This window comes from Anomaloglossus baeobatrachus, chromosome 10 (genome assembly GCF_048569485.1).
Source record: "Anomaloglossus baeobatrachus isolate aAnoBae1 chromosome 10, aAnoBae1.hap1, whole genome shotgun sequence".
NCBI classification, from domain to species: domain Eukaryota; kingdom Metazoa; phylum Chordata; class Amphibia; order Anura; family Aromobatidae; genus Anomaloglossus; species Anomaloglossus baeobatrachus.
This window is the reverse complement of record NC_134362.1, coordinates 167,159,508-167,183,280: the sequence shown is the minus strand read 5'-3', so window position 1 is coordinate 167,183,280 and position 23,773 is coordinate 167,159,508. Positions and strand designations below refer to the sequence as shown.

General features: G+C 50.1%; 1 pseudogene; it reads right to left on the bottom strand.

The window, feature by feature from the left end:
- LOC142254638 (5-hydroxytryptamine receptor 3A-like) overlaps nt 1-23,773 on the bottom strand; it is an 86,700-nt pseudogene that overhangs the window by 41,461 nt on the left and 21,466 nt on the right.

Here is a 23,773-nt window from a genome sequence, read left to right as displayed (position 1 = left end):
AGAATCCAATTGGGATACCCTACGTCAGCAGCAGTATCGCCAAGTACAAGAGTGCGTAGAGAAAAGTCTCCAACAAGCTAGGGGAAGACAGGAGAGAAACTTCAACCAGCATGCTCTAGCAACCCCATTGCAACCTGGTGACCAAGTTCTCAAGAGGAAACGACGCACAAACAAATTGGATAATCAGTGGGAAACCACCCCATATACAGTCTTACCATCAAGTATGGATAATCCCAAAGTGTGTCTCATCAGTAAGGATGAAGGAAGGACATCAGCTGTCGTGTCAAGAGATCAACTCAAACCGTGTCCTGAAACCCTGAAGACACCAGAAGTCACCTTACCCATACAGGTACAACCTGTCAAGAAGGAAGAAGATGTATTCCATACAGTCTTAGGAGATTTCCCAAAAACATGGCCAAATTACTATGGAGCAGTAGTAGTCCCAATGATCGCCTTCCCTCAAGTGGTGGAACCACAATCAGAACCCATTCCACAAGAAGTCTCAAGACAAGAAGAACTGGAAGTCGAAACCGTAGAGGAAGAACAGATTCCTGGTCCCAGTGAGCTTGCCAGTCCTACAGTCAGCCCCCCATCCTCACAAGTACCAGAAACACCAAATAGGTACACTTCCACCCACACCATTATGCTAAGTACACCCAGTACACCAACAGTACGCAGATCACAGCGTAGTACTCAGGGTCAGATACCAGCAAGATATAAAGACTAATGTGGAATTGCATATAAAATGTACATATGTTATAATGTTTATATGAAAAACCGTAACAGTTTAGTGTACAGTAAAGGTGAGAGAAGAGTGGTGTAAGGTGGCAGCACGGAGAGTTACAACTTGATCACATTGTTGGTGGCCCGAGGGCCGTGAGGCCTACTGCACTTATGACCAGAGTAGAGACACCTTTAAGAAGTGTTTGTTGATTGAAATGTTTATTTAATTGCAACGTTAAGACCAAAAGCCCAGTACCTACAGAGACTATACTGTATGAACACTTATATATTTTTGAACATTTTGGACTCTTTTTGAACTTTAAGGTTTTTGTATTTTTTTCCCTTTGAGACTCTGTATATATATAATTGTTGTGATAACTTGTTTGTTTGTTTCACAGTCCCGGAGTACTGTTCTTCACTAAGGGGGAATGTGGCACCCCAGGGTTGCCACAGTAACAACACAAAGGGTTAACTCCCCACACACAACACCAAGACCTCCTGGCCAGAAGGGGGAGACCAAGCTGCTTCCCTGTATATTCTGGTGGAGGGAGGAAATGGTCAGGAGTAGTTTCAGTTTGGAAGTTCAGTGCAGAGCACTGAGGAGACAAGATCTCTGCAGGTTGGAAGCTGGCTTTAGCTCACCTCAGGATCCACTGACCAATTCCAGGCCTAGCTGAGGGTCTGAGGAAAGGAGACAGATTACACAGAGAACATTCCTGGGAGACAGAGCATTGCTGAGCTCATCCCCAGTGGAGCACACAGAACGGATGCTGGATCCGAGACTGCAGGTTACATGCTGCACAGTTACCACCAGAGAAGTGAAGATTCCAGATCTTTCACCTGTACCACAGACACAAGCAACAAACGCAGAGTTCAGGAACATACTAGTAAGGACTCGAGTTGCCTGTCAGGTCGGTACCTAGGAGCAGAGCAGAGCAGAGCCAGCTGCATAGTTCACTCAGCAGCGGGGCCACAGACACACAGTGCAGGCAAGGAAGCCAAAACGGCCCGGCTGGGTGGGAGAAGCCCTGAACCCCTCACAGACTCCGTGGACAGTACTCTGCTGAATGCCATCTACAGTAAAGGACAAAGAAACTGCAAAACCGTGAGTCTGCCTGTTTATTGTGCTCGTGTCCTGCACTCCCCCCATAGACTAACACACTGCCCCGGGGAAAAGGCTCTACCCGTGGGGAGCCGTCCCATCTCAAGCTGCCTTCCATCACCCCGGAGGTTCTGCAGCAGCGGTGGTCATCTCTGATCACATTCCACGGGTGGCGTCACGAACATAACCCCCCTTTTTATTGTGGAACCAGGGAGCACGGACCGGGCCACGACACCGTGATCCCCTTTCCAGAAGCAACCCCTTGGCCCGGTTCTGGGTATCCCCTTAACCCCTGGCGACACAAGTGCGTCATTCCCCGCGCCCGTCCTCAGCCCTGTGACCTGATTGTTGGGTCTTGATGGGTTGGGAAATTGAACTTTTTTGCAATTTTGCCGTACTTGGAATTTTTTTCCCGATTTCCAGTACATGATATGGTAAAATGTATGGTAGGTTTTGTTGGCAATAGACACTTAGGTTTCAAGTTACATGGTGGAGTGCACGCTAAATGCGGAAGGTGTACGAAGTGGTCGTGTTGCCCTCACGCCTATCGAATTCTATACTGTTCAAACAGTATGTTATGTAGGTATACTTTGATAATGAGTAGCTGTAGCAGTGAAGCTAGGTTCCATGGGAATGGAGGGAGCTAATGTGACGCCCCTGGACTATCAGGTCTTCACAGGGTACTGTACAAACTGCCCTTCCATGCAGTATTGCAAGTCCCTCATGGTTCAGGGGTCCCTATCTTATAGTGTTGCCTCCAACAGCAAATCAAATCCTAGATACACCCTGCACCATACCCACCAGGCATACCAGTGGACGGCTTGAGTGGAATAGAGTCGCCCACCTGGGGGTCAGGGAGGGGAGGTGAGTAGTGTAGTCAGTCTGTAGTTGGTCAGTGAGAGGAGTGGAGTGAAGTAGCCCTCGAGCTGTGAGGATCTCAGAAGAGGTCAGTAGTGGTGGCTCCCAAGAGAAGCTGTCTAGTTTGCAGATTGTGGTTTGGACCTAGAGGAGTTGGACCCCCGGTCGCAGGGGATTGCGGCTAGGTGCCTGGACCTGTCAAGGAGGACGGTCAGCAGCCTTGCACTATCACCGGTCCGGGACCAAAGGCACGGCGGGGTACACGGACCCTAGGTCGGGGAGAAGCTTCAAGCAACCCGGTAATTAATCTGAGGAGAACGGAGCCTTTATGATCTGTTCCCATCCGCTCCAGAATCGGGGCACTAGCGCCACAAGGGAAATAGGGCCTTCCAAACAAATGGTCCACAAAATCCTAAGCATGAGCCCTGAGAGCAGGCTCCCACACTTAGCCACAGTGGGGAGCGGGGCCCGGCAAGTTTCAGACTACTGGGCCACCAAGTTGTAGTTAAATTTAGTGCCAGGAGGCAGGTCACGGATCACCAGGCAACACTGTAGGGGACGGGATCCAGATGAGCTCCCCTCAAGCGGCAGCGATACCCCAAGATTTGGTTTACTCGGTTGTCAGCGTCTGCTTATTGACTGAGTGAGTACCTGAGTGACCCCTGCATCCCATGGCATCACACCGGGGGCCTTACTCTACCCGTGGAGGGCAACGACACCTTGCTGCCCCACTCCATCACCCCGGGTACTCCCAACGGCAGCGGCGGTATCCCCTCCTTACCGTACACCACAGTTGGCGTCACAAACTATACCTCCCCTGTAAATCACTCCCCCCTTTACGTTTAGAAGTGGCCCCAAGCCCCCGGGTCCGAAGATCCTCGAGCCACAAGTCATCGCATGGGTCCGAGCGGTTCGATCTTCGATCCGCTGCAGGGGCGGCACACTAGGAACAAAGGTGGGAGAAGTGACAGATGGCCAGAGGGTTGGCTAGAGAGATGGGTCTCTAGAGAGTCAGTTCTACAGTGGGGTTCCTGGAGTAAAGACATGACCTTGTATATTGGGTCCATCCGAGAACCCGGAGGTATTCACCAAGGGTCCTGAGCCTACGACTCACCTCGGGACGGGCCTAAAAAAGTCCAGGTACTAGGCGGACGTCCAGAGCAAAAGTTACTAGAGATGGGCCTAAGAATGTCAAGTGACTAGAAGCAGTGAGAGCAGAACAAGGGGGAGGCAGAGGCTTAGGCCCGGCAGTTGGAGGACTAGGTCCCAGTCCAGTTGGATGGGGCAGATGGAGTACCCCGGAAAACAGTGACAGCTGATCCATATAAGGGTAGCCATGTCTGTCATGAAGGTGGAAGAATTAAAGGGGTGGTTCACCCATTGTTTTTATTTTCCCAATGAGTGTCACTTACCATTAATCTTCTCCATTGGCTTGTATTTCCAGTTCTGGCACTGAGCGGCGCTATCCTGCACGCTCAGTGCCGGTCACATGACCCCCTGGAGCTGTGGCCGTGTAACGGGGTGCCAGGGGTGCCTCCGGCCTTGTAGTCGTGGCCCTTGCTGACAGGCTTACCCCTGGCGTCGCCGTCACTGGGGGGACAGGAGGTGCCTTTGTGGGGCAGAGTGTGGTGGTGCAGGTGTTGTCCGGCGCACAAATACTCTTCAGGCGTGGGTCAATGCAAACAACAAACATCTTTTATTCTTCACAGTTCTTCACACTTGGCAGTAATAAAGCACAATGCTATGGCGCTTCCTTCAGCTGAGGGGGAGTCTACTATAGCGTTCCCTCAAGTGGGCGACGTGCCTGACTACTTCACTTCGCCCGGCTCCCACTTCTGGCTACCCACAGCCCGGACCCACACCGGACTGCTTCACCCTACGAGGTTCCGCCCGCTCCTGTCTTCTCCGGCTCCCCTGTACTTCAGCTGCCACACTCTGCCCCTGGCTGTTTTTCTTCTTTCCTGTCCCAGAGACAACTGACTCCCTCACACACTTTCTTCCCTCCTAAACTGCCGGCTCCTCCTCCCTACTGTGGTGACAGCCGTCCCACCCGGCCACTAGGGGGTACCCTGACAACAACATACATGAATACAATATAAAACATTTTTATTAATAACGTTTCCGGGTTAACTAGACTTCCTGGTGAGGGGTCTACCCACCCCTTACACTCCTCCCCTCTTTAACCTGAGCCTCCCGGCCAGGCTCCAATCTTAAATTACAACTGTTAAAACCACATAAAACATGTTCAATCAACTTGCGAACCTGTCCAGCGCCCGGAGGCTTAGCAGCGCTCCCGGTCTTTGGTGTGCCCGGAGGCTTAGCAGCACTCCCGGTCTTTGGTATGCCCGGAGGCTTGGCAGCGCTCCCGGTCTTTGTCGGTCACCGCAGGAACACGGAAGCTTTCTTCTCAATAACACGAAGGAGCCCCTGGCTCAGTCCAGCAAGCAGGCACACTCCGGAATATGCAACTCAAACAACAAACTTTCTCCGGCATAAACACGCCGGCTTCAAACAGAACAGTCCAGCCCTCCTCCGGTCTCGATACTCACTCCGGGTGGAAGGCCCGTTGCCACTCAGCCCTCTGCGCCTGGATGTATTCCGAAATGGACTGCCCGGGTAGTCGGCGCAGCCGCCGGAAAGGCTCCTGACTGGTGAGTTGCTCCGCTGCTGCAGCCCCTGGCTTGGGCTCCTCAGGCTCTGACGGAGGTGAGGGGGTCGCTGCGCGGGACGGTGGCGGACTGCCCATAACAATCGTCGGGTGAGTAATAATGTTCTGGTTAATCGCCAGTACCGGCGAGGTTCCCTTCTCCGGGTCGGTACTTTGCACGGGCATGACTGCCGGAGCTACGGCTACGGTATGTCGGGGTCGGGAGGCTTCAGCCAGCACCGGTCTTCGTTGCGCTTGTTGCCGGGCCTGGTGTTCTTCCCACTCTACCTCCTGCTGCCATTGGGCAGCCTCCTGCTCAGTAGGCGTACGGTGCACCCCCACCGCAAACAAGCCCCGGCAGCCCACTTCTCTCAGGAATCGTACTTTTTCTCCCGGGTATAGGGTATGCAACCGCTGCGGGAGGCCTTCCGTATCCAAGTTGACGCGAATATAAAAGTAGTCGTCGCCGGTTTCGCCATCCCGGATGAAGCCGTACCCTTCTCTCTGGTTAAACTTGACGACCACGGGGGGCGGAGCCGGACATGACTGTGTAAGGACGCTTTCTCTCTGAGCTCCTCACTGCAATCCCCCATAAAACTGGTTTTTACTGCTAAAATGGGCAAATCCTCTAACAAAAAGGCTAAGCCCAGCACCATGAAGCGGCCACCTTCATCCCAGAGCAATATTGGATCCTACCTCACCCGCTCCCGGGAGCCTGGGACAGCACCACAGCCAGGACGGGAGCTGAGGCCTGCAGACCATGATCCTTTACCAGGCTCGTTGCCTAAAATCACGGCACCTTCAGAAGCCCGGAAGATGGGAGCAGCGGCCGGGAGTTCCCGTGCCATAGAAGAACCCACAGCGGGAGCCACAACTGCGGTGGCTAACAGGGGAAGCCCGACGCTGAGAGAGATAGCAAAGCCTGCGGCGCCATTTCAAGATGGCGGCCGCGCACGGAGGGAACAAACCGGCGGTTCAGTAGTGGAGGTCAGGACACCCACAGCCAGTGCCTTACCTGCTACGCGTCCCATTGCAAAGCTGCAGGATCCGGTGAGTTCACACAGCTCGCGTGTGGTCGGTGCACATGGGAAGCTGGGAGCTGCGGCCGAGGAGAGCGGGGCGCACGTGCATCCTGGCTCAAGCGGTGACTCACCACTGCAGGCCCGTGCACGGGAGAAGATGTCGCCGCGTTGTGTAGCGGAGGAGATGAACACACCATCCTTGCACACAGGTGCTGTGGAGGGGGGGTTGAAAACGGCTGCAATTCACTCTGCTAACCCTGATAAGTTGCCTGCCTGCAGTTCACAGATGCTGGGTCTGCGTGAGGGCTCAGCAAGGGGAGCCCTAACCAGAGACTGCGGTGGTATTACATGCACCTCTCCCCTACCAGAGATTAAAGGGCCCCTGGAGAGCATTGGGGAAGGAGAGGGTCCATATAATCCCCTGGTGGCTGCAAATGAATCCTGGGGAATTCCCCAGGGGGAGACATCCCCCACCCATTCAGAGAGCTGGTCCACAGGTTCCTCCTGGGCAGAAAGCCTGGCAAGCCCAGGTGAAGAATCAAGGAGGGGCACTCTGATGCCCATGAATAGTGGGCTACAGGTGCTGGGATCTCCCCCACTCCAACATGCATTAATGCCACAAGCGTGGGGAGGCATGACTAACCCCCAGGGTACTCAGAAAGTGATATATGGTCCGGCGTTTCAGGACTCTTTTCGGGCATATGCCAACATACCCCATACTGATGCCCCGATGGGTGAGGATCGTCCGGCATCCTTAGCAGATTTGCGCTTGCTGTTACAAGCGATGCCCACCAAGAATGATATTGCAGCATTAGCCAACCAAGTAGTGGCGGAATGTAAACAGGAATTCACCCAATTGCGGTCTGAACTTTCCTCACTCTCCCATAGGGTAGATACCCTTGATGAGCGTCAATCAAATTCTCAGGTCTCTATTCAATCTATCCAAGAGACAGTGAAGATCCAGTCCAAACAATTATTTGCCCTCCAACAGCATGTAGATGATCTGGAGAACAGAAACAGACGAAACAATCTACGGGTTAGGGGATTGCCTGAGTCCATTGCCGCCCCGGATATCCCTGTAGTTCTCTGTTCAATCTTTAATAGCTTACTAAAGAGACCACCAGGAGCTTCTCTTGAACTTGACAGAGCTCATCGGGCCCTACGTCCCCCAGACCCAAAGGACCCTCGGCCAAGAGATGTTGTATGTAGGGTGCATTTTTTTGCCGCCAAGGAGGCCATCTTGCTTGCCGCTCGGAGGAAACAGAACTTATCATATAATGGTTCAGCCATCCGCATAATGCCTGACCTCTCGCGGCACACTCTGGCCCAGCGTGCTACCCTTAAGCCTCTTCTGGATGTCTTAAAAGAGAAGGGCCTGCCGTTCCGATGGGGATTCCCCTTCTCCCTATCGGTACAGAAGGACTCACGGTGGTGGATCTTACGTTCCCCTGAGGACTTTCCGGCATTCGTCGCGAACCTTGGCCTTCCCACCATTTCCATCTCAGAATGGCCTACAACGCTACTACAGCCTTGGGTTCCTAGGGGAAAAGCCAGCACCACCAGGCCGATCCTACATAGTGATTCCAGTAGAGGGCTGCCACCTAGAGGAGATAGGGGCCGCAGATCGGGCCGCCCTCGGCAGCAGACATAGACAAGCTTGGAGGTCGTGCATGCCTCCAGGACCTGCATTACTTTCCGTTACCTGAGATAAAGGTCTTTTCCATTCTGACCTCAAGTCTAGTTATCGCCCGTATTGCACAAACATCTGATACTTTTGCCAGTGTTTATGGTTAACTTTATTGTTGCAAGTATATATGGAGCTCTGTTCGGTTATGTCTGACAGCTTTTTTCCCCAAATAGGTTGGGATCCCCTGTCCTGCCGAGTAATGGCGGATATGTTCCCTAGGAACGTTTGTTCGGTCTTAGTTTATTGTGCAAGGTTTTTATGCCTGCTGTTATTTTTTTTCCTCTCCCTTCTACATTCTTCTTCTAATCTCAAGACTTTTCTTCTTTCTGTCTTTGGCGGCCGGGCTGATCACGCCCGATTTCTTTTTTCATATATTTCTAATGTCTCATTCCCCTATAGATGGCGGACCTCACCATAGCTTCTCTCAACGCCAAAGGCCTCAATGTCCCGGAGAAAAGGTCGCAGATACTTTACCACCTTCATAAACGAAAGGTGAGAATAGTATGTTTCCAGGAGACCCATTTCAAACAGGGACACTCCCCAACCCTCAAGAATAAATACTATCAGACATGGGTAACCTCAGATAATCCGGACTCCCGTTCTAAAGGTGTAGCGATAGCCATTCATAAATCCCTTCCCCATCAAATCTTAAAGTGCACGACGGATAGTCTTGGAAGATATATTATCCTGTCACTGAAGGTGGGGGACCAAACACTTACAATAATCAATGCATACGCCCCAAATTTAAGGCAGGATAGCTTTGTTGCACGGCTGGTAGACGTTGCGATCCCTTTGATACAAGGTACCGTAATTTTATGCGGCGACCTTAATGTCACCCTGGACCCCACATTGGATAACTCCAGGGGGAAATCCAGCATTGCTTACTCTACCATTAAACGTATCAAAAAAGCTTTATTTCGTATCCAAATGTTCGATACTTGGAGACTACAACACCCATCCGACAGAGATTATAGTTTCTATTCCCACACGCAGGACTCATATAGTCGTATCGACTATATATTTCTACAGCATAATGCCCTCCCTTGGATACGACATACCGGGATGGGTAACATACTATGGTCTGATCACGCGCCGGTCTATTGTACGATCGAAATTCCCTCTCTCTCGACCCCTAGAGGGTCATGGCGGCTGAACGAGTCGTTGCTGCTGGATGAGCTCTGTGTTACGGATGTTCAGACCTCTATTACTAGGTTCATAGAGGACCACTCAGTGGACTACACTGCCCCCACCTATAAGTGGGAAGCATTGAAGTGCGTTCTACGAGGCATTTTTATTAAACATGGGTCCCGCATTAAAAAAGAAAGGGCCCAAGACATAGTAAAAGCTCTTCATAGGGTTTCTGAACTGGAGCTCATCCACAAACGTGCCTTATCGGCCCCTATTCTACAGGCCCTATTACACGCTAGGATTGAGGTTAAAAAGCTGCTGGACTCTTCTTATAAACGACTATTACAGGTGGGGAAGGGGAGGTTTTATAAGTTTGGGGATAAGCCAGGCAGACTGCTGGCCAATGCACTGAGAGAAAGGAGAGCTCATACTCTCATTCCATGCATCAAGAACTCACATGATGAACTACTTTATGCCACCCCCGACATCTCAAATACTTTCCACGACTTTTATTCTAGACTATACAATTTACCTGTTAGACCTCCTGAGTTAGGTGAGGGGCGCCCCCCCATGCCCTCGCCATTTAGGCAACTCGACAGCTCTGTAGTTGAAGACCTGGAGAGTCCTTTTTCATTGGAGGATTTATTGGCGGTGATCCGCAACACACCTGGCAACAAGAGCCCTGGTCCCGACGGGTTTCCCGCCAAGTTTTACAAATCCTTTTCAGAACAGCTAGCACCCTTAATGCTTCTCTCCTTTAACTCGATTTCAGATTTAGTCCCTTTCCCACCCCACTCCACCACGGCCCATATTTCTCTACTCCTTAAGACTGGAAAAGACCCCACGGCGTGTAGTAGCTTTAGACCTATATCTCTCCTTAACGTAGATTTAAAAATTTATGCCAAGCTCCTGGCAAACAGACTTAGCCCTCTGCTGCCTGACCTGATTCATTTGGATCAGGTCGGTTTTGTCCCGGGTAGGGAGGCAAGGGATAACACCATAAAGACCCTGGACCTGATCCATCATGCACACACCAAAAAGCTTTCCCTGATGTTGTTGTCTCTGGATGCTGAGAAGGCTTTCGACAGAGTCTCCTGGCAGTCACTTTCTCAGACACTGGAGCATATAGGCTTGGGGCCGGTGTTCTCGTCCAGGATTATGGCCTTATACCATTCTCCGACGGCACACCTTAAGATCAATGGCACTCTGTCGAGACCCTTCTCCATCCATAATGGGACCCGACAGGGGTGTCCTCTGTCACCTTTGTTGTACATCCTGGTCATGGAACATTTGCTATCCGCCATTAGGAATAATCCAGATATACAGGGAATCAATATCGCCAATTGGGAGCATAAGTGTGCCGCTTTTGCCGACGATCTCCTCGTTTATCTGTGCAATCCCCTTAAATCTCTCCCGTCACTAATGTTGGAACTAAACCGCTTTAGCAGGTGGTCCAACTTCAAAATCAATTTTGAAAAATCAGAGGCCCTAAATATTTCCTTGCCTCAAACAACTATAGATGCTATAAAACCAAATTTCCCCTTTAGATGGCCACCCCACGGCAGTATTGGTTACTTGGGCATTCATATCCCATCCGATCTGACCAGGCTCTTCGCACTGAATTATCAAAATTTTCTTTCAAAACTTGAGGGAGACTTAGTTTCCTGGCAAAGGGGTACTCTTTATTGGTTCGGCAGGATTAGTGCTCTCCGGATGACGGCCCTGCCAAGACTGTTATATTTGATACAAACGGTCCCGGTTTATGTTCCGGCGGCATATTGGGCCAGGATACAGCGCTTATTCAATCAATTTGTTTGGTCGAAGAAACGCGCCCGTCTAAGGAGTAGCGTCCTGACTAGGACCAAGAACGCGGGTGGGGCAGGGTTGCCCGACTGTAGGCGGTATTATCTGGCAACCGCTTACGCCAGAGTTTTAGACCTGTTACATAACTCTAGTTCCAAGCTTTGGGTTAGTCTGGCACAGGATCTATGCCCTTTATCAGTGCCGACCCTGCCGTGGACCTGGCCACTCCTTACTAAACATAAGATTAACATGTCTTATAGCACCAAACAAACACTGAAATCTATACACGCTACACCACTTCGCGATCGCCTGATCCAGCCCAGGGGTCCCCTCATGCCCCTAACGGATAACCCAGAGTTTATACCAGGGGCATCATCCAACAACTTTCTGGGCAGCTCAAAACAAAACCCTTTGAGACTGAACCAGGTAGCCCCGGAGGGTTCCCTCCTACCACTCTTGAAGATTGTAGAGAATCGTACTTTTAAATTGCGGTTCCATTTTGAATACGGTCAACTTAAACATTTTATAACCTCACAAGACAGTGTTATGGCCCATCCCTCGCTTCCGACATGTTTTGAAAACCTCTGCGCGGTTTCCTCCGATACACGTCATGCAATATCAAAAGTGTACAAACTCATGACAAGCGCGACAGAGGTATCTCTTCCCCGCTTTTGTACGGCTTGGGAGGAGGAGCTCAATCAGACGTTCGGGGGGGATCAGTGGGAGCGCTGTTTCCGTCTGACACACAGGTCCGTGGTTGCCACCAGGATGCAAGAAACTAGTTATAAAATACTTTCCAGGTGGTACAGGGTCCCAGCATTTTTGCATGCTTGGTGTCCAGAAGTACCTGATACCTGCTGGCGTTGTGGAGCGCAGGGGGGCACCATGTCCCACATCTGGTGGTATTGCCCGAGCCTAGCGGTCTTTTGGAACAAAGTACTAACAGCCATACGGGAGGTCACCGGGATCACAGTCCCTGGTCGTCCAGAGGCAGTCTTATTGTACATCTTTAATGTACCAGAAAAGATCTACAAAAAATCCCTCCTGGGTCACCTCCTTCAGGCAGCCAAGACGGTGATCCCGAGGCGTTGGAAGGACTCTGCTCCCCCCACGTTAGATGAGTGGGTATTGGAAGTGAATGTGATTCACCGTATGGAGATGGTGATGGCCCAGTCACGTGGACAGACAGTAGGGATGGCCACTAAATGGTTTCAGTGGGAATCATTCCTGTCTGGCGGAAAATTTCTTGACCTAATTTAATCTCCGGTGACTGGGTACTCTGGCCCTTTTCCCCTTGTTATCATACTCCTCCCATCCGACATATTTTGGTCCAACGGACTATGTATCAGACCCGGCCGACACACTTTTTCTTCCTCTATCTCTTCTTCTTTTGCTGTCTTATCCCTCCTTCTCTAAATATCATGACTGCTGCTCTTCTTCACCTTCCCTTTCTGTTTCATTATTTCTTTTTATTTCTCTCATGGTTTCAATTGAATTCCCATGTACTATGTTAATCATTTACATTCTGCCTTCAGGTCTACGATGGTGTTGTGTCGTTTAGACCTTTGATCTATTTCATTTGTCAAAGCATGGATGTATATTTTCTTTATTTTCTTATTATAAACTCAATAAAACTTTTAAATTGGAAAAAAAAAAACTTGACGACCACTCCAGTGGTATACTGACGCTCAAGCTCTTCGCCATGGGGACCCGCCATGATCTCCCGGGCGACGGTTTCAACGAGCAGCCGCTCTTGCACTGGGTCCGGCTCGGGTGACGGGGATCTTCGGGTTGGTAGGGGAGACGGCAGCACCGGGTCCCAATAGAAACCCCAGTCGTCTCTCTCTAGTTTCGGGGCGTAGGTTTCTGCCGGAGTTTGGCTAGGTGCTCCAGACCCCACCGCAGCTGGCGGGGGTCTCTCTGGGCAGGGATATGGGGCTCCCAACATCCGGCTCCCCGACGGCAACTGGGCGGCGTAGGTCGCCCGGACCTTGGTTGTGGTCGCACCGGTCTCCGCGTCCCATGTTGTGAGCCACGTCACCCTACTGGCTTGCCCCGGTCCTCCGGGTACAGCCGGCAAGTAGGTAGGGAATCCCTCCGCAGACACCACCTGCTTCAGACGGCTCTCGTCCAATTTCTCCATGTTCTCGGCAACACCAGTACTCAGTAATGGCGTCTGGGTCAGTGGCGAGACTAGAGGAAGTGGAGGCGGGCTCACTTTTCCCGCTCTTGAGGATACTCCACCCTTAGCCTCGCACTACAGCTCGACCCCTCCGCGACGGCACTTCTTTCTTCTTACAACGCCGCCCACTGTACATGTCTCTGTTCGTGCCCTGGGACCGGCACCTCCCCTCTTTGGGCGGAGTACTCCGAACTTCTTTTTCGGCACCGGCCAGCCCCAGGCTCTTCTTTTGGCGCCAATACTTCGCGCGCTTTCTGTTTCTTCCCAGACGACGGCCACCTTGCCGCCATCTTGTGCCCGGTCCTTCACCTCAGGCACTGTTTCTTCTTCCCACCATGGGACTGTAAATCTTCGCTGAGAGTCCGGGTCAGGGGCCCATGGCACCACTTGGTCTCCATCTTCTTGGAGCGGGTCCCCTTGCATATGATCCGGATCCTGCCGACTACGCCAATTGTAACGGGGTGCCAGGGGTGCCTCCGGCCTTGTAGTCGTGGCCCTTGCTGACAGGCTTACCCCTGGCGTCGCCGTCACTGGGGGGACAGGAGGTGCCTTTGTGGGGCAGAGTGTGGTGGTGCAGGTGTTGTCCGGCGCACAAATACTCTTCAGGCGTGGGTCAATGCAAACAACAAACATCTTTTATTCTTCACAGTTCTTCACACTTGGCAGTAATAAAGCACAATGCTATGGCGCTTCCTTCAGCTGAGGGGGAGTCTACTATAGCGTTCCCTCAAGTGGGCGACGTGCCTGACTACTTCACTTCGCCCGGCTCCCACTTCTGGCTACCCACAGCCCGGACCCACACCGGACTGCTTCACCCTACGAGGTTCCGCCCGCTCCTGTCTTCTCCGGCTCCCCTGTACTTCAGCTGCCACACTCTGCCCCTGGCTGTTCCTTCTTCTTTCCTGTCCCAGAGACAACTGACTCCCTCACACACTTTCTTCCCTCCTAAACTGCCGGCTCCTCCTCCCTACTGTGGTGACAGCCGTCCCACCCGGCCACTAGGGGGTACCCTGACAACAACATACATGAATACAATATAAAACATTTTTATTAATAACGTTTCCGGGTTAACTAGACTTCCTGGTGAGGGGTCTACCCACCCCTTACAGCCGCCAGCATCCTCTGACGTCCCGGCATTTCCGGGCTCTTAAACTTGACGCTTACGTCAGAGGATGCCGGCGCCACTCACACTGATTGACTGGGCTGTGGGCGGTGACTACCGCACGTCACAGCCCAGCATCGAGGGGAGGATCCGGAGGACGCCAGTGTGGAGCGGTGAAGGCAGAGCGCGCCGCTTACCATCGGTCAGCTGTGGGAGGTATGGGCTCCAGTGTGGCGTACAGGGGGGGTTTCCTCCGCTGAAATCCCCCCTGTCACGCAAGTATGTGATCACACTGTCCACCCGCCCGCTGTGCTCAGTTGTCAGGAGAGCGGGTGGTGTCGGCAGTGTGATCATGTGCTCCTACCAGCAGCACAGGTGACCGGACGCTGCATGGGACCAATCTGCTCCACTGTGGAGACAGTTAGTGACATGTAGCATCCGGTCACCTGCACAACAAGTCCCAGAGTGGAGACAGTGACATGCTCTGCTCTGACACATAGTGTGCTGCATGCATGTCACTATCTTTCACCACTCTGGGACTTGTTGTGCAGGTGAGAGTATATACAGTTGGAACAATGCAGCAGAAGTCACAGAGTGGAGCAAGTCAGTGACACGTATCATCCGGTCACCTGCACAACAAGTCCCAGAGTGGAGACAGTGACATTCTCTGCTCTGACACATAGTGTGCTGCATGTCACTATCTTTCACCACTCTGGGACTTGTTGTGCAGGTGACCGGATGCTACATGTCACTAACTGTCTCCACTCTGAGACTTGTGCAGGTGAGAGTGTAGCAATGATAAAAGCTCTATTACCATGATTAGGCAGTGCACTCAGGAAGGAGGGGAGGAAACTGTTGTGGTGGAGATCTGAGGGGAGAGAACAGTTTGGATGGAGATCAGAGTGGGTGTGAGAGATTGCTAGTTACTGCAAAGGATTATGGAAGTTGTAGTAACTGAACCCAGGAAGTCAAGAGAGAGATTAACTCCATCAAATGAAGATGTTATGCTAGAGCATGATAAAAGGTAATATTGGTAAAATAACGTGATAGATGTGTGGAGAGGCACATAATAGCAAGATTTATCAGAAAAAAAAAAATCAGTTTTGGTAACTGGACAACTTCTTTAATAAACACTTTACAGTTATTTTGCAAAGAGTTCTCCAGTGTCCAGTGCTATCTACTACATCCACGATGGTGACCAGTTGTGGGGTGGTGGACACTGCCCTGAGGAGTACAGTAAGTGTTGCACACCTTGCCCAAAGCGGTCTACAAGCACTGGCTCTCTTTTGTGAAAGAGTGCAGAGCCCTCACGGCCCGGCGTCCGCACCTTCCTTCAAGAGTCTTACTGCCGGAACTCAAAATTGTAACCTCTACTGACCCAAAAGCACAAGAAAAGTCAACTTTAATTTTAAATGTCTGATAACGGTGGGCCACAGAAGAATACATGGAGGAAAGAGTTTGGATATGAGGTCTGTTTAAACATTTAACATACCTGAGTGTATGTAAGGACCGAAGGTCAAAGGACAGGACTGTGTGTCGAATGGAAACTTGTAAACGTCTAGATTACAGGTGCTGACAATTCGCATTGGTTTGGAGTCTACAATTAAACCGTCATTGTAGATAAAGAAGTAAGGAATCACTGGAGAACTGCTATCACCATCAGTCCTGTATGAGACATAGATGAAAATATCATTATATAGAGTACTGTACTGTACTGTATAGAGCAGGGGTCTCAAACACGCGGGCCGTAGGCCGCATGCGGCTTGTCAGGCTGCTTCGTGCGGCCTCCAGGCCTGTGCCCCTGTTCACTATCGCAGCCGGTGCAGGGGCCGCAGCCACTGTCTGCACTTTGTTAGATGAGTGTTTTACCGGCGCTGCGCTCTCAGAAGCAAGGACTGTGCGCACGCAGCGCCGGCAAAACATTCATCTGACATAAATCACTGCCAGTGGCTGTGGTCCCTGCACCGGCCGCGATAGTCACCGGGGCACGGCCTGCAGACAGCAAGAAGCAGAGGTGAGGAGCCGAGGGAACGCGGGACAGGTGAGAAGAATGGTGTTTGTTTATTTTTTGTGTATGTGAAGGACAGCACATTAACCCCTTAGCGACCTATGACGTACTGGGTACATCATGGCTCCCTGGTACTTAAGGACCCATGACATACCCAGTACGTCATGGCGAGATCGTGGCCCCGGTGGCTGCGATCGCCGTTTGCATTGCCAATAGCAAATACCTTAGATTCGGGGAGGAGGGGACCTCAGGAGGGGTGGTGTCTCCTCCCCGGACCTACGGAGGCTGTGATTGGCTGTGCGACATTCGTCAGCCACTGTAATGTTACAGCCATTGAAAATGGCTGTAACATTGAAATCCAGCCCTGATCAGTGCAGCTGTAGCACCGATCATTGGCTGGAGCTGGGTGACCTCTGTTTCACCCGCCCCCAGCTCTGATTGGAGAGACCGGCCTTGTGACCGACCTGTCCAATCACTGTGGATCTGGGGCCGGAGACCGCCCCCTCACCTTTACTCCGGCGTCTGTGGGTGGAAGGAAGCCGAGAGCGATCGGTAAATTATAGCGCCCCCTTTCACCCGCCGCCACTGCCCCCCCCCCATTACTACAGGATGGGGACATTACTATAGAATAGGGACAGGGTGGGCACGTGACTATAGAATAGGGACAAGGTGGGCACATGTCTATAGGATGGGAACAAGGTGGGCACATGTCTATAGAATAGGGACAAGGTGGGCACATGACTATAGGATGGGGACAAGGTGGGCACATGACTATAGAATAGGGACAAGGTGAGCACATGACTATAGGATGGGGGCAAGGTGGGCACCTTACTATAGAATAGGGACAAGGTGGGCACATGTCTATAGGATGGGGACAAGGTGGGCACATTACTATAGAATAGGGACAAGGTGGGCACATGTCTATAGGATGGGGACAAGGTGGGCACATGTCTATAGGATGGGGACAAGGTGGGCACAGGTCTATAGAATAGGGACAAGGTGGGCACATGTCTATAGAATAGGGACAAGGTGGGCACATGACTATAGGATGGGGACAAGGTGGGCACATGACTATAGGATGGGGACAAGGTGGGCACATGACTATAGGATGGGGACAAGGTGAGCACATGACTATAGGATGGGGACAAGGTGGGCACCTTACTATAAAATAGGGACAAGGTGGGCACATGTCTATAGGATGGGGACAAGGTGGGCACATGACTATAGGATGGGGACAAGGTGGGCACATTACTATAGAATAGGGACAAGGTGGGCACATGTCTATAGGATGGGGACAAGGTGGGCACATGTCTATAGGATGGGGACAAGGTGGGCACATGTCTATAGAATAGGGACAAGGTGGGCACATGTCTATAGAATAGGGACAAGGTGGGCACATGTCTATAGGATGGGGACAAGGTGGGCACATGTCTATAGAATAGGGACAAGGTGGGCACATGTCTATAGGATAGGGACAAGGTGGGCACCTTACTATAGAATAGGGACAAGGTGGGCACATGTCTATAGAATAGGGACAAGGTGGGCACCTTACTATAGAATAGGGACAAGGTAGGCACATGTCTATAGGATGGGGACAAGGTGGGCACCTTACTATAGAATAGGGACAAGGTGGGCACATGTCTATAGGATGGGGACAAGGTGGGCACATTACTAAAAGATGGGGACATTACAAGGATGGGCATAATACTATTGGATGGGGACATTACTATAGAATAGGGACAAGGCTGGGGTCATTACTATAGGATGGGGACAAGGTGGGCACATTACTATAGGATGGGAAACATTACTGAAAGATGTTGGCCAAAATTTCTATATAGTGATAATTGTAACACTATTAGTTACAAGAAAGGGATAAAATGTAAAAAAAATAAAATAAGGCATGACTTTTTTTTTACCATCAAATTTTTTTTTTTATATATTTAACCAAAGAATGTGCACATTTGTTATAATAAACAAGTGAAAAATGTTGAAAATCAGTCATCCAATATATGGTACCAATAAAAATGTCACTTTGTCCCGCAAAGAATGTGGCCCCCCAAATTATTTTTTTCCTCTGTGCGGCCCATACACCCAGCCGAGTTTGAGACCCCTGGTATAGAGTCTTAGGCAGCTGTGGGAAAAATGCTGCAAAGTTCGGATGCTTTAAAAAAAATAAAAAAGTAATAGTTTTTTTATCAATTAACAAAATCCACAGTGAATGAAAAAAAGAGAAATCTAAATCAGATAAATATTTGGTGATCACTCTTTGACTTCATCACTTCTGAGTACACTTGTCACTTGCACACAGTTTTTGAAGGAACCTGGTAGGAAGTTGGGAACTTGGTCATTAGTATTAATGAGTGAGCACTAAGATGTTCAAGTTCTTGGTTCCCAAAACAAGCAGGCCAGACTCTCAGGGGGCACGACTCAATTAAGGAGTAAAATGGAAGTCAATGCGAAACTCGAGCTTTTTCTGGAAGACTCTTCTGGAAAAATGCTTGAATTCCCCATTGACTTCCTTTATACTCGGTAATTAAGTCAAGCCCATCCGAGCGTCCAACTGCTCCTTACGAGTACCGAGTACTCGAGCATCTTAGTGTCATGCTAGGTATGGGGAAATAACACACGTACAGTGACAGCGAAGTGAAACCATGTGTCTAAGGAAGGGGGAGATGGTGACCCCTGATCAAACCTTCCGCTGGCCCCTGGCTCTCCTAACCACCCTATATAGGTTCCGCACCTATACGCAGAACAGGATACCTGACCCTGACTAACCCTGCACTGGGATCTAGGTAAGGAATGGATGGGATGAGTGCTTAGTCAATCCCACTAAGCTCTAATGGAGACACAGGGGGGAAGTGAAAAAATAACTTATCTTCAACAAGACTCAGGGAGAGGAACAGCAAATCCGACTGCTTGCATCCAAGGCCTGTATAGGAATATAACTCTGTCACTAGCAAACACCAAGGGGAAATCTGGTTATTTAAGGACACGATGATGATTAACAGCTGAAAAATGAGGATATCCGCAGGGTCCTAAAAATAAGGGATTGACCCCATGCATGGAATATACGACATAGGATACCATTTACACCAAAGCAAGAAGATAGAATGTCAGGGAGCAGTTTGTGTAGCCAAGCGCTGCGACCTTCTACAGCCGGACACCACAGGACTGTCTGTCAACTGTGACACACCCATGATACTTAGTGCTTGCTCATCACTAATCAGAAGTAATGGTGCCCTCAATGCTTAGAAGTACTGACAGATATCATTATGTAATACCATCGGGGAGGCATCTGATTGGCTCCAAATTTATTCTGTATAGTGTATGTTTATGTACACTGTGTCTCTGTGTATACAGTTTATCTCTATCTTTAGAGTTTTATATCTGTATATTCAAATTATCTGGGTGTGCACATGTACCGCCCCCGTACCAGCGGCCGAGCCGCTCGGATCCGGAGCCGTGGTGGCTCGAGGGGTCTCCGGACCCGGGGGGTTCGCGTGGACACTCGAATATCAAAAGAAAAGGGGGGATATATACAAGGGATTAAAAGTTTGTGGTGCCACCCACGGTGCGTGGTAATGTGAGAGACCACCGCTGCTGTTGGGGAGCCTGGTGACGATGTTGAAGCAGCAGGATGTTTAACCCCTCCGTGGGTAGGGGGTCTAGTGTCCCGGGGCCCGTTGGGGTTGTTGGCATTTGGGGTGCCGTTGGGGATAGAAGAAGGGTTTTCCGCGTACTCACTCAGTCCAGAAATAACCACATCGACAGCTTGTAAACCAGAGTTCTGAGCACCACTGCAGCTTAGAGGGAGCACGCTTGGGTCCATGTCCTTGGTGTTGCGGTTAGTCTGTGGCCCTTTCCTTGGCACCTGTGTTACTCTTTCGACCCTCAAGTCTGAAACTTTTTGGGTCCCGCTCACCCGTATAGCTAACGGGGTGAGTTTGCTCTCAGGGTTCACGCGTAGGATTTCTTTGGACTGTATTGGGAAAGTGCTATCCCATCGGTGCGCTAGTACCCCGATTTTGGAGCGGGTTGGGGATGACACTTGAAGTCTTCACCCCCGTCGGGTAAATTACCAGGACACGTGAAGCTACTTGCCGGCCTAGGGTCCACGTACCCCGTCTTGCCCTGGCTCCTGCCCGGTGATAACTCAAGGCCGCCGGCTGCCCTCCTCGAAGTCCGTGCCCCTTGACACAATCCCCTGCGACCGGGGTTCCAGCTCCTACCAGGCCCAGTCTGCCACCTAGTAACTACAGGAGCCCTGCTCCCTGACCTCTCCCCGCGAGGGTCACTACTCCACCACCTCTCCTTTCACTCTCATCTGCTCCACTGTCACTTTTCCACTCTCCCCTACTAACCCCCCATCTGGGCGGCCCTATTCCCTTCAGGCCCCCCAATGGTGTGTCTGGTGGGTACAGTGTAAAGTGTCTCTAGGATTTGGATTGGCTCAGCTGTTAGCAACACCAAAGGACCAGGATCCGTAACCAAGGAGGGTTGATACTTTGCTGAAGGGCAGATTGCACAATACCCTGTGACGACCTGATAGGCCAGGGCGTCACATACAATGTCCTTGTGAAATCCATGTATCTGATCTTTTTTGTTTCTTTGTTACACCCCTACCAAAAGTACTGGATAGTAATAACTCCTGTTTTAAGATTTGTACACTTACATTTCATAGATATAGAGGTCTGGAAGCCAAAGATTTTCACCAGGAGACACAATTTTTTCAATTCCACAATAGTCCTCTGGCATCCAGTTCACATATTCATTTTTCCATTCCTAAATTGAAATGCCTGTTAGTAATTTCTTACTCAACTTTGTGTACAATGTGTGCAGAATTATTAGGCAAGTTGTATTTTAGAGGATTTTTTTTTATTATTGATCAACAACTATGTTCTCAATCAACCCAAAAGACTCATAAATATCAAAGATTAATATTTTTGGAAGTTGGAGTGTTTTGTTTTTTTTTAGATTTGGCTATCTTAGGAGGATATCTGTTTGTGCAGGTAACTATTACCGTGCAGAATTATTAGGCAACTTAATAAAAACCAAATATATTCCCATCTCACTTGTTTATTTTCACCAGGAAAACCAATATAACTGCACAAAACTTAGAAATAAACATTTCTGACATGCAAAAACAAACCCCAAAAAATTAGTGACCAATATAGCCCCCTTTCTTTCTGATGACACTCAGCAGCCGACCATCCATAGACTCTGTCATTGCTTGATCTGTTTACGATCAACATTGCACGCAGCAGCCACCACAGCCTCCAGACACTGCTCCGAGAGGTGTACTGTTTTCTCTCCCTGTAGATCTTACATTTTATGAGGGACCACAGGTTCTCTATGGGGTTCAGATCAGGTGAACAAGGGGGCCATGTCATTATTTTTTCATCTTTTAGACCTTTACTGGCCAGCCACGCTGTGGAGTAGTTGGATGCATGTGATGGAATATTGTCCTACATGAAAATCATCTTTTTCTTGAACGATACCAACTTCTATCTGTACCACTGCTTGAAGAAGTTGTCTTCCAGAAACTGGCAGTAGGTCTGGGAATTGATCTTCACTCCATCCTCAACCCGAAAAGGTCCCACAAGTTCATTGATGATACCAGCCCATACAAGTACCCCACCTCCACCTTGCTGGCGTCTGAGTCGGAGTGGAGCTCTATGCCCTTTACTGATCCAGCCTCTGGCCCATCCATCTGGCCCATCAAGAGTCACGCTCATTTCATCAGTCCATAAAACCTTTGAAAAATCAGTCTTAAGATATTTCTTGGCCCAGACTTGACGTTTTATCTTATGTTTCTTGTTCAAATGTGATCATTTTTCAGCCTTCCTCACCTTGGCCATGTCCCTGAGTATGGCACACCTTGTGCTTTTTGATACTGCAGCTCTGAAATATGGCCAAACTGGTGGCAAATGGCCTCTTGGCAGCTTCACACTTGATTTTCCTCAATTAATGGGTAGTTTTTTTGTGCCTTTTTTCCCCAACATGCTTCTTGCGACCCTGTTGGCTACTTGCCATGAAACGCTTCATTGTTCGGTGATCACGCTTCAAAGGTTTGGCAATCTCAAGACTACTGCATCCCTCTACAAGATATCTCACAATTTTGGACTTTTCAGAGCTCGTCAAATCTCTCTTCTGACCCATTTTGCCAAAGGAAGGAAGTTGCCTAATAATTACGCACACCTTATATAGGGTGTTGATGTCATTACACCGCACCCCTCCTCATTACAGAGAAGCCTATACAGCTTGGAGTAGGAAAACATGTATAAAAAGTATCATGTGATCAAAATACTCATTTGCCTAATAATTCTGCACACAGTGTACAGTTATTAAGGTGAAAATGATTCTGTGGTTAAATATGTATAAGTATCAATGCAAATAGGACTTGATGTGATAAGTGAAAGGTTTAGTCTCTTACCATGACGAACCAGATGTAGGTTGTTAGAGATTGAAGGCTTGTATCCTAAAACAAATATAATATACAAATTATATAATAAAGATTACTGTGGCATCTGGAGGTGCAGATTGAAGCTCCTGGACCATAATAAAAAAATGTATAACATGGCCACCTAAATAGAAAGTGCATCAGTCTTCTGTTCTCCGCCACCCATTTTCACTTGCTTGATGGCACTGCCTTCGGCAGCGTTAGGCGTCTGGCCAGCAAAGAGCAGATCTGGTGCACAAGGATTGTGGCACCAGTGAGGAGTAATGGAGAAGACTTTTGCACTTATCATACGTTGGTCCTCCCCCAATGCACTTTTCATACGTCGGTCCTCCCCCAATGCACTTATCATACGTCGGTCCTCTCCCAATGCACTTGTGAAGCCCCACAGGTGTTGTGTCGGTGCATTACCTTCAGGGACTCCATGTGGAGGAACAGTCTGGTCACAGGTAGGGGACCTTCTCTTTAGGATTGTCGTGACGCCACTCTTGGTATTGCAGTCAGGGTGACCGCCACTGCAGGTTAAGGGGTGCCTGGGGCTGATGGTGGGTGCAGTCAGTTGTAGTGGCCTCCCAAGAGTGAAGCAAGCCCCAGGGCCCTGTGTAAGTGTGTGGAACCACAGGTCGCAGAATGACTCAGGCACAGTCCAAACAGTTTTTCAGGGTTTTTACTCACTGTTGATGGTAGGGTGAGTAACCCAGGTGTAGCTGGGATGAACCAGGCTGGAACCAGGTATCCTTCCGGCTGGCTGATGAGGGTGACTACCAACTCGCCTTCCTTAGCCCTGGGGGTTTTTGTGGTGACCCCAACTTGAAGTCCCTATGGGGGTCACCCAGGGAAGTTGCTGCTGCCTGTTCTCCCCTTGTTTCGGCCCGTTTGCTTGTAGCCTGGACCAGGTCACTCCGGCTGCTTGCCTCCTGTGAACTATGGGCCCTCTCTTTGCTACGTGGCTGCGGACTCTGTGGTGTTGTCTTGGAGGTCTGAAGTGCTCCCTCAGGCAGGTTTGGCAGAAGAAAGCTGGATCTATCTCTACACTGGGACCTGTTACCCTTGC